Raw genomic sequence first — 12,867 nt, forward strand, 5'->3', positions numbered from 1 at the left:
GTCTGTCAGTTACTCTGCTGAGAATCAAAACCGGCAGGTGCAAAAATACTGACCCTTTGTCGCAGAACCAAATGGAAGAAAAGCAGTATCTGTCATTAGTTTATGATTATGAATTAGGCTGGCTTTTTATTTTTCTCTTGAAGTCATTTAATAGCTTGTAGATGAGAATTCCAAGTTAAGAGAGAAAGAAAAAAAAGCTGTACAATTTTGCATGTACCTAGCTTTCCACCACTAGGTAACAGCATTACTTTGTGATGATAACTTGTATGTGAGTTTGGTCTTAGTTTAAGCTGTGTTTGTTTTGGATGTTTGGATTTTTTCTAAGCAAGCTTCTGGTGTCCTCCTAGGGCTATTATTCTCTTGGCCTGAATCTTCAGGACTGCTTTACATCTATATGAAGTGAACATACAGTGACAGCAAATCAAATATACTGATATTTGCATGTATGTTGGAGTGGTTAAATTAACTATGCACACCGAGAAAGAATTAGTCACTTCATGTGAACGATACAGTTTAACTTCTATTTACTTTTTTTTTTTTTAAAGCAGAGTACAAAGGTGCTCACACTGCTAAAACACTTCCTATAGGAATAATTCTTTTTAAGGAGTTAATGCTACTTTACCTGTTTTAAACTATTGTAGCTTGATTTGTGGTTTGTGGCAGGAAAAAAATCTTTAAGTTATTTATACAGCTCTTACAATTTTGTGAATAGGAACTATTATTTATAAGTAAGCTTCAGTGCTGCCTCCAGAAATTCTGTTCGCTTTGCTAAGTGATACAGTTGAACAACAAAGGTCATTCATTGCTTGGTGTCTTCAAGGAAGAAGATGGTGACACTAACAAACCCTAAATTGTACTAGTTAAATGCAGACCATCTTAACATACTGGTAGTAGTAAAGAAGGAAAAAATGCTCAGCAGGTACCCAGGGAGACCAGCAGATTAATTGTCTTTAGTGGGCTCCAGATCACTTTAGAGGGATTTATTAACTATGTATCTTCTGCAGACACTATGAAGCTGCTTGAACATCCTTTGAGTACTTGAAATAACACAGTCAATGATGGTATCCATGTATTGCAAGTGTGTTTACTTTCCTGGTTTTAAAGAGGTATTAAAGGTGTAACCTGATAGTATTGCATCAGGACTGGGTGCTACTCTATTCTGTTTGCCGTGATTAGGCCTAGTTTTGGAAAGCATTTCTGTGTGGGCTGACACTTGTATCTGCATGCGGTCTCATCACCTCTGAAGGCAAGTGCTGGACTTACATTCTGGTATTTGCAGGAAGTGTAGGATCAAAACTGTAATGTTTTATAATCATAACTGTACAACTTATTTATTAAGCCATCATTTACAGTTTGGTTATATGTTTGAATCCTTTGATCCTTCAGAGATAAATATTCTCTGCAGCTGCATGATTCAGAACTGCTAAAGCACGATGAGCTGCTAGTTGTTCATCACTTTATGATTTCATTACTACTGTGGGTTATGTGCTCTACCATAGCTGAACACTATTAACTTCTGTTGTGTCTTTGAGCTTATTTGCAGTGTAACCGTATGTGATGGACAACATTTTTAGTCAAGCTACAACATTTTGGTATATAATTGGTGCTTATTCTAATTGGCAGTCTTGAAGCAGGGAAAAATCTTGGGCTTTATATAACTATATAAATTCTCTGTGTGTCTACTGGTCTTGAGTCATTCTTGTATCACTTGCATTCTCCTTTTAAGGAAAATCAAAGTAGAGGGTGGCAATCATATTTCATTTTTATAATAATAAGGTAGATTTTGGTCTTTAAAAAGCACTTGCACTGGAAAATTATTACTTACCCTCTGAAGGCTAATTAAAAAAACAAACCTTAAGACTATGAGAATGGTATTCAGCATGTTTATGATGCTGTAACTGCAGAAGGTTGTTAATGTTACTAAGAGAGGTTAGTCTCTTTGATTAAACAGTGTTACTTTGAAGTGGTTCCTGATTGCAGCTCTTCCTAGTAGTCTGAAGTTACTATTTATTGATCAGTTAATAGCATCTTCAGTTGTTAGTGTCACTTCCATTATTTGACTGGTTTGGTTATGATGCTCCTCATTAACCAGCTGTTTACAGAATATGACAGAACTGTGTTTAAGTCCTATGTCTACAAGTGGAGCAAAGTGATTTTTAAATGGACATGTGCCTTATGTTTCTGAACTGTAAGGTCAAACTGTCTTTGAAGAGGACAATAGCGTTTTTGTCCTTGGAATTGTTTGGTCTTTTTGCTACAATCAAAATGAATTATTTTATTCCCTTTGGTTTTGGAAACTGGAAAATAGGTACTCATGTTCCAAGTCATTCCCTGCTTGCAGACAGTGAAGAGAGGGAGTAGGAAGGAGATTAATTTGACAGCTAATTCCTGGAAAAGCATCGTGCTCACATAAACACTTGTCCTTTATCCTTTTGGCTTCATTTGTTCCTCCAGTGTGATACCCCTGCCTCCCCCTTCTATTTTACTCTTGACACCCATTCATCCAAAGCTGTATCTCATGTGCTTTGGAATCCTCTGCACGGGAGAAATAAATTTCTCTGAATCAACAAGTCCTAGCACTCCAAAAGCAAACATATTTTATACATCTTGACCTCTATAGCTTTTGACATTTAACCATGCCTTTGTAATCTTTGTTTCTTCATATTTGTGCTTCTGTGTGTTTTCCTACCTACTTTTTCCAGCTCTTATTTTCAGCTAGTTTTATTACTTTCTCCCTGTTGACTTTTATCTCTCATATACCAAGTGCATCACCACTTCTTTTTATCATTTCAGTGTTGTTTTCTATTTTCAAAGAGGTAAGCCAGAATTTGCTTAAAAGAAAAACAACAAACCATGTGCTTTCAAGCAGGTAAAATATTTATAATTCCTGCCTCCCTCATCCTCCAAAGGAAGAGAATGCAAATAGCAAGTAGTTTTATTTCTGTAACTTGTCTATTAAATGTAACATGAATTATTGTGAGCCCTTTTGGGCCTCAAGAGGGATGCTGTACTTGAGGTATTCTTAAAAATTATGCCTGTTTTAAAATGCTCAAGATGAGGCACCATAAATTACTTAATTTGTCTTTAAAATCTGGGTGTGTTATTTTATCTTGGAAATATATTTCCTAACTCTAACCTCATGATATTTAGCTGGTTTTCGTCTTTTCTTGGAAATTTGGCTTTGTGTTGCACTTTTTTTCCTTTGCCTTGCCCTGTTACACAGGCATACCCATTTTTTTTAAACTATTCAGTACTCATGTAAAAGTAGCTGCATAAAAAACTTGGAAAACAAATTTCTTTCCCCAGAGCAAAGATAGCATCTGTAACTGAAGGGCAGATCTCACTGCTGCACCTCGTCAGTTCAACCACTGAATTTACACATATGTGAAGTCCTTTATTGGTGCAATAAAAAACCTAAGGCACTTCATACTTACCGGTTTTATTTAGCTACGTTTACATACTCAAGAGAGAAAAGAACCCTTTGTGCCTTATGGTTATCTGAGGTATTGTTCCTGTAGGTTACAGGAAAGCAAAATGGAGGCTGAATGACATATGTATCAGAGTAGGATATGTAAAACAGGCATGTTGTTGTTCAGTAGCAAAGCTTGTATGGATGCACAATCTTCACAAGTTCCAGAGCACTGGTAGATGAGCTTGGCAGCTTTGATACTGTGAGTTAACTCTGCCCCTGTGTGCCAGCTCCCTTTCTTCTGGACCTCACTGTGCAGGTAGCAGGAGGGAACGTGTCTGCACCTGAGCTGCTGTAGTTCAGGCAGGCAAATTAAACTTCCTATAAAAGGTAGGTTTAAGTGAAGATGCCGACTGAACTGAGTTGACTCAGGCACAGTCATGTTTTCTTCTGTCAACTCAGTTGCAGGGTGAGTGGCTCTGGAGGAAGGCTGGAGCAGATGGTAGGATGCCGGAAGGGCTGAAGCAGTGCAGCTTTTTTCTCTGTAAACGTGAGTCAGAGCCCTATCACTTCTGATACCGTTTGACACTTGCACTGATTCAACAAACTGGAGATTTTTAAAGGTTTTTTTGAGCTAATTAACATTTTATTTTTGTGGGTATTTCTGTAACTGCATGCCTTTCAAAAGATGGATGGATGCTGGAAAAAGTATTTAAACTGAGACTGTTTATGTGCATATGTGTGTACAAATCATTGCTTTCTATCTGCTCTTGCAGCTGCTGGCAACCTGCTCCGTGCCTCCCACTTCTAAAATGAGTGTGACTGGAGGACATTCATGAGTCACATTTTCTGATGCGGTGTAGATTGTTCAATATTGAACTTCTATAGCATGTGCGCTATGGCAAAGTGGTGTAACTTGCTGCTCAGTGTGACAAACCTCTATGTGTAAACACTGATGTCGGTAAGCTGAGCATTTTCACTGTGTTATCAATAATCACCTTCATCTTATGGCAAATGTGTTCTGCTCTTGCAAGAGGTGGATTTTTAGTGTGAAGTTGTATTCCAAGAAGGTGAAATGTTCTTCTAATAACCTCTTTTATCTTTCTTCTTCGGCTCCTAAGATGAGTAGGTTACTTGTGTCTTTTGATGACCATGTTCTTAAACTATGACTTCCTTAGTAGGAAGTGCTACCAACCTGACTTCGGCTGTTAAAGTCTGCTACAATCGTGTATGGCACTTCCTGCTGAAAACTGCAAAATGGATTTTAAAGCAAAAATCATGGTGTATAAGCTAAAATGATTGTTCAACAACAGAACTGCATCCTTTTCTACATGGAAGGCGGTAGCTGTCTAATAGTGCATAGTGGCATAGGTGAACGCAGTGATGAGTAGGTGGTTCCCCACCCCACCCCAGTTTTCTTTGTTTTAAAAAAAAAGTCATTAAAATTAAACCAGAGCAATGTTTCTGTTTCTCATTTTGCCATATTATGCATCTCTGATAACTTAGTGAAAAAGACATGGAATACAGTAAGCCTAATCTTCAGGGTTTACTTTTTGTACTGAATTTATATAGATATACAAAATGATACAGCAGACTCCTAAGGGATGGTGTGCATTCCAACCAGATGTTATTTATTCTTTACACTAAATTACTTTGAAAATACTAACTGTCAGAATCTAATGTCTTTCAGGTACAAAGTATATCTAATACTTTTTCCCTTGACAAGGGACTTTCCTTGGTCACAAAAAAGTTTACTTAATTCCTCTCATCTAAGTTTCCCAGTGATCTGTGCAAGTATGTCTGCTGGTTTCTCCCTGGCCAAAAGGGAATAGTTTTGTACTACCCTAACTTAAAGTAGCACTTCACTGAGCAGGTACATCAGTTTAAACTTTAAAATCTGCTTTGAATGAATTATACGTTATAAATCAAAATCCTTTTGCCCAGCAACATACTAATAGCATTTGATATTAGGTCATGCACTTCTGCTTTTCAAGGCTAGGTCTATTTATGAATAATGATAAAAATAATTATGTAAACGTAATGATATAGATGGATAATGATTCAAATTTTTCATTTTTCAGGGTAAAATTCTATGAGGATAACGGAAGGATAGCCTCTTGTTTTTTGGAAGTCTTACCTCCTTCAGTTCCCCTGAAACTGCAGAGGCTTTTTATGGTTTTGTAACACTAACTCCTTTTCCAAAAGAAGTGTTAAATAGCTTTTTTCTCCAAGGGTGGGGGTTTTTGTTTTATTTTGGGTTTGGGGATTTTTTTGTTGTTTGCGGGTTTTTTGTATTCAGGTTAGTTGATGGCCTTTATCTGCTGTTTCATGGAGAAGACAAGTTTTGAACACAATTTTTGGTTTTTTAATTTACTTCTTTCTCACCTATAGTTCTACTTACATTTCCACCTTTTTGGAGGTGGAGGGCAATGAAAATAGTGGGTATAATGGTGTAAGAAGTGATGTTGGCGTCTCAGATACCGTGTTCTCTTAGGACCTCGAGGAAATCACTGTATAGCATTGGACCATCGACATATGCATCTTCAGAGTAAAATGTGAATGTTTGTGATTTTTTGCCTGATGTTACCGTGACCCCTTGGAGAAAGAGGGGAAATTCCATCATAGCCCGCTGTGGTGGTGTTTTCTACGCTCATCATAGCTCAGCCTGATTGTTGTAGATAGGTGTAAATTCTCACCTGGGATATTTGATATTCCTTCCAGAATGGGAAAAAAGGTAATTTCAAAAGTTTGGTTATACTTAGCTATATAAATGTCTTCAAATATTTACAAATGCTGATGGATAAAACTTCTGTACATCTTCAGCCTCCAGAATGTGAGGTTAGATGTGTAATTTTGTGACAGATGCTTGGTAAAATCTATTTTAATTTATCCCTCAAAGTTTGAGGTTTGTATTGTTGATATAATCTGTATAGTATGCCAATTTTGTTTTCTGCTTCCCTGAGTAGGTACTGTTGCCCCTTAATGGCTGTGTACCAAAGATATACAAAATGTGTCTTCTGGAGACTAATGTAGGGAGAGTCGTACCAAATAGACTTAAACTATTGAAAAAGTAATTTCTATTCGTTGTTCCTGGAAGATTGACGTTGTCAGGTGACCATCTCTGGGACTCTTCTCACATCAACCCTGCAGAAATTTTCATACCTTGTTTGAAGGAAAGACTTTTTTTCCAGATGTTTTCTCAAATCAGTTTCTCAGGAATCATGTTATGTGTTTAGGTTCATGTAAAGTATTCTTACTCATGTTTGAATTTGGAGTAATGATACCAAAAATACTTTTGTTCCTACCTGATTTATTTTCTGTCATAGCTGTGTTGCATTATTATCTTGTAAATGGCGTTTCATATGAAACTAAGTATATCAGTGGAACTGGATGGCTGAGAAATTACCTTTCTTTAGAATGGAAAGAGAATTAGTCTGTGCAGAACTTGAACCAAACTGTTCTGTTCATTCTTTTATTTTTTGGGGGCTGGAAAAATATATTATTAAAAATACCTGGGCATATTTGTAGATTCAGTAGAAACTGAAATGCTGAAACTTGAACTGGACATTAAATATATAAATTATCTTTTAACAACTAAGTTATACCTTCTAGGTCGCCATTCTAGTGTAGCATTAAACTGTTATTTGTAACATTCAAACATCAACTAATTAATGAGAAAGTGAAGATGACTGCAGAAGAGGAGAAAGCTGAGAATATTTTTGACTTTCTAAGCTGCATGATTGTTTCAAAATAGTTCAGTCAAAACCCCACTGGCTTAAAATACTGCCATATTTTGAAAAATCGCTTAAAACTATGTAACTTTATCTAGAATGTTTTTGTTATCCTGATTGATGATCCTTCCAAGAGACTGTAGTAGCTGATAATCACTTAAGTTCCAGGCTGCCAGTAAAGGCTTGTACATATCAATGCAGCTCATTCATTTGGCAAAGCTGATGAGGAAGGGGACAAATCCCCCAAAGTTAGCTGGGACTACCAAAGTTTATTAAACTTCATATAATTACAGCCTATTTTTTTCAGAACTCAATACAAACACTTTAAAGTGGGTAAGCTTTTTACAAACTAACAAAGCGGACTAAAATCAAGATTAAGCCTATCTGTAATAGCCAAAGATAAGATTCTGTTCATGTTTCTCACATTACAGAAGTGTAAAATGTACTTGGGGAAGGAGGCTCAAGTGTTCTGGAGTTTCAGTTTTATCTAACACCCCCCCTGTCCCTTAGCCTTCTGTACATGTTCATATTCGAATGCCTGTTGGTACAGCAGTTACTAGATGAAGGGGGCTTTGTATTTGCAATACCTGACCATGGGCTTTCTGCAGTGTGCATTAGTGGAGCTCTTACCCAGTTGCATTTCAGAACTTCAACTGCTAATTTGACAGCGCTATATGATTATTTAGCTTCTGTATTCCTGATCGCTTCTTTTTCATAAGGGTTTATTCACGTTATTGTGGGATAGTGGCTAATGAGGTCTTACATAATGAGCCTGGCTAATGAGATCACAGCTGGTTTTGTTTTATGTTTTTCCACTCCTGCTGTTCTCTTAAGTTGCTTACTGCAATAAATACTGGCAGTGTGCATTTATTGTGGTGAATGTGCAGTCAGTTCAGTTTCTTTTTCAAATTTTACTCTTATTTAAAAAAAAAAGTACAAAAAAGAGATTAAATAGAATACTGAAACTAAGTTGAAAACTTGGGAACCTGAACTCAGAAATGAAGACATACGTAAAATCTGTATCTTGTTAATTTCATGTTATAGTTTAAGTACAAGAAAACAGTTACATTGCCTGCATTGAGTGAATGTATGAAATAAATTTCTGGGGTTTAGCATACTTTTCTTATACGTGTGATCAATATGTACTAGTTCTTAAAAGCAAGGAACAGATACATTAGAATTTGTTACTATTTTGGCATAAACATTCAGTATATTACTAGAAGTTAAGAATGTAGATTAAACAACATTGTCTTTTTTGAGCTGTCTGAATATCAGGAAATTGCAGTCCTGGTCTTGTGTGCAATACACTTGTCAGATATCCTACTGGTTATGAATGCTGTGTTTCAGGGTAGAGAAGCAAGTGTCGGACCAACTTGTACTTAAATTTTGCTGTCATGCCTGTTCTCATGGTATAGGTTTTTATGACACAACTGTCTATGCATGTTCCGTAGTAAATACTGTTTTATTGGCAAAAAAGGCTTTCTAGTGTTGAATTAGAATGTGGAAGTGTTGTAATTCTTTTTAATTGAGAACTATGTAAAGCAGTTAAAAGCACTAAGAAGAAAAGTAAAAGCTAGATAGCGGTGACTTCTCTCATCAGTTTTGCAACTCTGTAATAAACTTGCTTCTTGTGAATGTGGTTTTTTGAAAGCTGAAGGTCATAGTGCTTCTATATAGTGAAAAAATACAACTTTGAAGATACATGATTTGAACTCTTTCCAGGGCTGGACAGGCATTGAGTGTGGAAACAGCCAAGTAAACTTTGTCATTAGCCTGAGTAGACTGGTACATGAAACGTGTTGCATGGTGTGATATAAAAGATTGGAGTACACTGTGTAAAGAACAGTCGCTTCTGATTTGCCTCAGTGAATTAGCCTGGAGAAAGGAAGGCTTGGGGGGCATCTTATTAAAATAAGTACCAGACTGGAGGGTGGGAGTGGAAAAAAAAATATAAAAATTGAGCCTTGGACTCTTCTCAGCAGTGCCCAATGACAGGACAAGACACAATGGGCATGAAATGAAATACCATTTAAACGTAAGAAAAAGGGTTTTTGGGGTTGGTTTTTTTTGGTGTCTGCCTGTTTGGTTTGGGGTTTTTTTTGCTGTGAGGATGATTGAACAGTGGCCCAGGTTGCCCAGAGAGGCTATGGACATACTGAAAATCAACCAGATGCAGACCTGAGGAGTTTCCTCTAGTTGACTCTGGGGCAGGGGGGTTGGACTTGCTGACCTCCAGAGGTCCTAGCCCACCTCAGCAACTCTGTGAAAATCTGAGAACTTCTTCCCTTAAGACAGCAAAAGATAGATCTAGCGAGATAACTTTGATCTTGTTTTAATGTCCCTTTTATTACATGTGTATTTCATAAGAACTTCAGTCTTATGTAGTCTTAGGATCTGAACCTAAAGTCTCAGTCCAACAAAATGTAAACATTTTCAAGTGAAATATTCGTAGCTGTTCATTGTCCCCTCTTGTGTTTTCTCACCTTTGAATATGGCTTTCTCAGTTCAAAGTGCATTTTCCAACATTTCTTGGGAGTTTCTTTTCCTGCTTTCTTTTGCTGATCTGCTGTTCCTCACCAAGCTTTGTCATCTACTATCCACCTGGCTTTTGCTGAAATATAGTTAGTATTTTCTTATCATGTAAACAACATCATTAAGTTTAAATAAAATCAATTTCATCCAGAAGAATGTCTCTGTATACAGTTGTTCCAGCAGTGTGATGTGTTTATCAGTTTGTCCGTGTCTCACTTAAATTTAGGGAACTTTTCTTCCATCTAATCTTCCTAGCCACTTGTTCCCTTTTAATAGAACACTGTTGCTGTAGAAGGGATGGGAAGGCAGTAAAGGTGAAATTGAAAGACTTAGTTTTCCCCTTTCCATAGTCATAAGGATGAGAGTATTATTTTTTTTCTGTGATCTACATTATATTTGCCTGTATCACTGTGCAGATATGTAAAATCATGGGGTCTGTCTCCCAGTGCTTGAGCCAGGTCAAAAAAGTTGTTTGGGCTCTGCAGGTTCAGCTTCTTCCTTGAGCCTGCTACTTGACAAGACAAGCTTCAGATCGACTCTTGGACCTTAACGGATGGCACGTTCTGGCTTCTGGACTCCTAGACATGGATGAAATGGTTTGTCTGAAAAGCTGCTAAAGCTGGACTTGTCTTTGGGGAAGGGAAAACACCCTAGACCTGTCAGAGTAATCCAAACTCCCTTTAAATATGCATTTGCTTAAAAAAAAAAAAATAATTGTAAATTCCAGTAAGGCAGGTGTCTGGTTCTGGATTACAAACTGGAAAGAAAAGGATAATAGGAGAAAGCTTAAATGAAACAGTGTATTCTATTTGAACCAAATATATGTGAATCTCTGTCCTATAGTAGCTGTCATTGCTAAGTTTCTCTGAGGCTGGTGGAAGTCAAAGGGGCATTTCCCCGTAACACATATTCAAAGAACTATTTTTGAGTGGACCTCATGTCTGTAGATCTGCCTGCTTTTTCTGAGGGAACAGGGGCTGGATTATTACTGCTCATGAATTCAAAACTTCAGCATCCCAGTTTCCTTTCTGTTTAGCAAGCTCTGTTGCAGCAAGAGATCTGGTGGTGGTAGGCTGCTGAAAAGGATGGACCCACCTCTTCCCTTCTCCCAGGTCTCCAATGTTACTTCTTTTTGTCTGGCTCTGCTGTTTTCCCCCACCCAGTAGTGAACCACTTCAGGGAGTTCCCTTCCTGCAGAAAGCTTATCCTTTGCTTCTGCCCACACAAAGAAAAGCTTTCTGCTGCTTTAAAACCCTGAGCTGAATCCCTGAAAATTCAGAAAAATGTTATTACAAGCACAAGAGAGGAAGCGAGAGGGAGGGCATTGTCAGATCATCTTAGTTGTGATTTGAAATTGCATCCCAACTTGGTAACACTTGTCACGTAGTCTTGGTTTGTTGTTTGGCATCTGTGAGGGTGCAAACAGAACAACTTTAGGCTTACCTATTTAGTTGCTTAATAAGAACCTACAGAGTTGTGACTTCTTAACCATAATTTATTTCTGAAGTAACTGGATTGTAGTTTACAGAACACGAACTGCAGCATCTTTCAAATAACACATGAAGTGCTCCTTAGTTGATGATGTCTTAGTTTTTTCTGTAAAAGTTCTGTTTTGTTTTGTTTTTTAAATTTGTTTTTTAAAACCCACACTATACCCAATTCTGTAACACAACACGGGGGAAGTGACTGAAGCAGTTCTTCTTCCTGCATCCTTGCCTGTGTAGACTGTGTTCCCCATATCCAGATTGCAGAGCTACTGTATTGTATTGCATTTGATAGCAGAGCCAATAGAAAAGCTGCATGAATGCTTCTTCACCTTAGTTTGTATAAAACCAGCTAAGTTAGCCCAAATATGCTAACCTGAACCAGGAAAGGAGTATTCTTAATCCTTGCCATTTCTGCCATGCTTCAGCTGATATAGCAAACAATGCAGGGAAATTGCCTGTTTCTTCACAGTCCCATTTAGCTGCCTATTCGAGTGGTTGTTTTGTTTATTGGTGTGTTTGGTATTGTAAATGTTGAAAGTTTCAACTCAGGAGGGTGAAGAAAGAATCATAAAGCAGTTAACTGAACAGCCTGCATGCAAGAGTCAGTTGGAATGGATGTCTCTATTCACAGTGCCATAAAAGAATTGGCTTTTAAAATTATTTTGTTAATAAGACACCTAAAGCTAATCAAAGCAGAAGGAAATGTCTATAGAGCAGAAGATGGGGAAGAAGTTGTGGACTGAAATCTGTCAGAGATTAATCTAATTCAGTATAAGACCTTGGAAGAATAGTCTTTTACAAGACACTAAGCTCAGAAGGCTCTCTTCTCTTTACCTTGAGCTGTAGAGGTTGTGAGACTTCTCATCACTGACATGAGTGTTCATCTTAAGAGTAAAATATGGGGGGGTTTCCTCTAATGTAATGAACCCCAGACCCTTTCAGGATCAGGCTGCACTGTGCGTTTTGGTTTTTTTAATGATAGTCCCTGAAAGCCAGAATCTCATTTCCACTACTTGAGTATATCCAAAAAAGTGTGCTGGAGGTAGAAGGACATTTCAGAGGAAAGTGTATAAAGATTAGGTGGGATAAAAAAAATAATTGCTTTTTTTACTGGAGAGGAGCTTGGGAAACAGGCAGTTTGCTATGAATGTGAAAATCAAACCAGTCTGATATAAGAAAAGCAACTGCCATGCTTGGATCCCAGTCAGTGAAACTGTTGTGGGCTGACATCCAGCTTGACTGAAAGGTAAACATGCCCTTCCCAATGCACATACCTTTCTATTATGGCATCCTAGAAAACTTCAACCAACAGTTAAAGTTGCTAAATGATAGTCTGGAGATGCAGCATTACCCAATGATTGGCTGTTCTTGGCAAAAGCCAGTTTATTTTCTGTTCTGAACCTTTTTTTTTTATTTTTTTTTAAATAGTTGTTGGCACTAGCCCTTGCTGTTCCAACAAAAGAAATCATATTTGTAAAAGAGAACATAAGTTTTTTGCTTCTTAGTTCAATACAAAAAAAAGTGACATTTGTTGCAAAGTTAATTTACTGTTAATGAAATAACACTGTCACTGAAATAAGCTTTTAATTTGAGCTTTATTGTAAGTATTCTTTCTGACTGCAGAAGGTCAAAGATTTAGGGAGCATACAACTTGTCACTGAAGCTGATCCCTACAGATAAGAGTTGCATAGTTATGCCATTCATCCGT

At 37.4% G+C, this 12,867-nt stretch overlaps 1 protein-coding gene across 5 annotated transcripts in view; it reads left to right on the top strand.

The window, feature by feature from the left end:
- ZDHHC14 (zinc finger DHHC-type palmitoyltransferase 14) overlaps nt 1–12,867 on the top strand; it is a 113,020-nt gene that overhangs the window by 1,840 nt on the left and 98,313 nt on the right. The gene's annotated exons all lie outside the window — the stretch shown is intronic.

This window comes from Falco cherrug, chromosome 6, assembly GCF_023634085.1.
Source record: "Falco cherrug isolate bFalChe1 chromosome 6, bFalChe1.pri, whole genome shotgun sequence".
NCBI lineage: Eukaryota > Metazoa > Chordata > Aves > Falconiformes > Falconidae > Falco > Falco cherrug.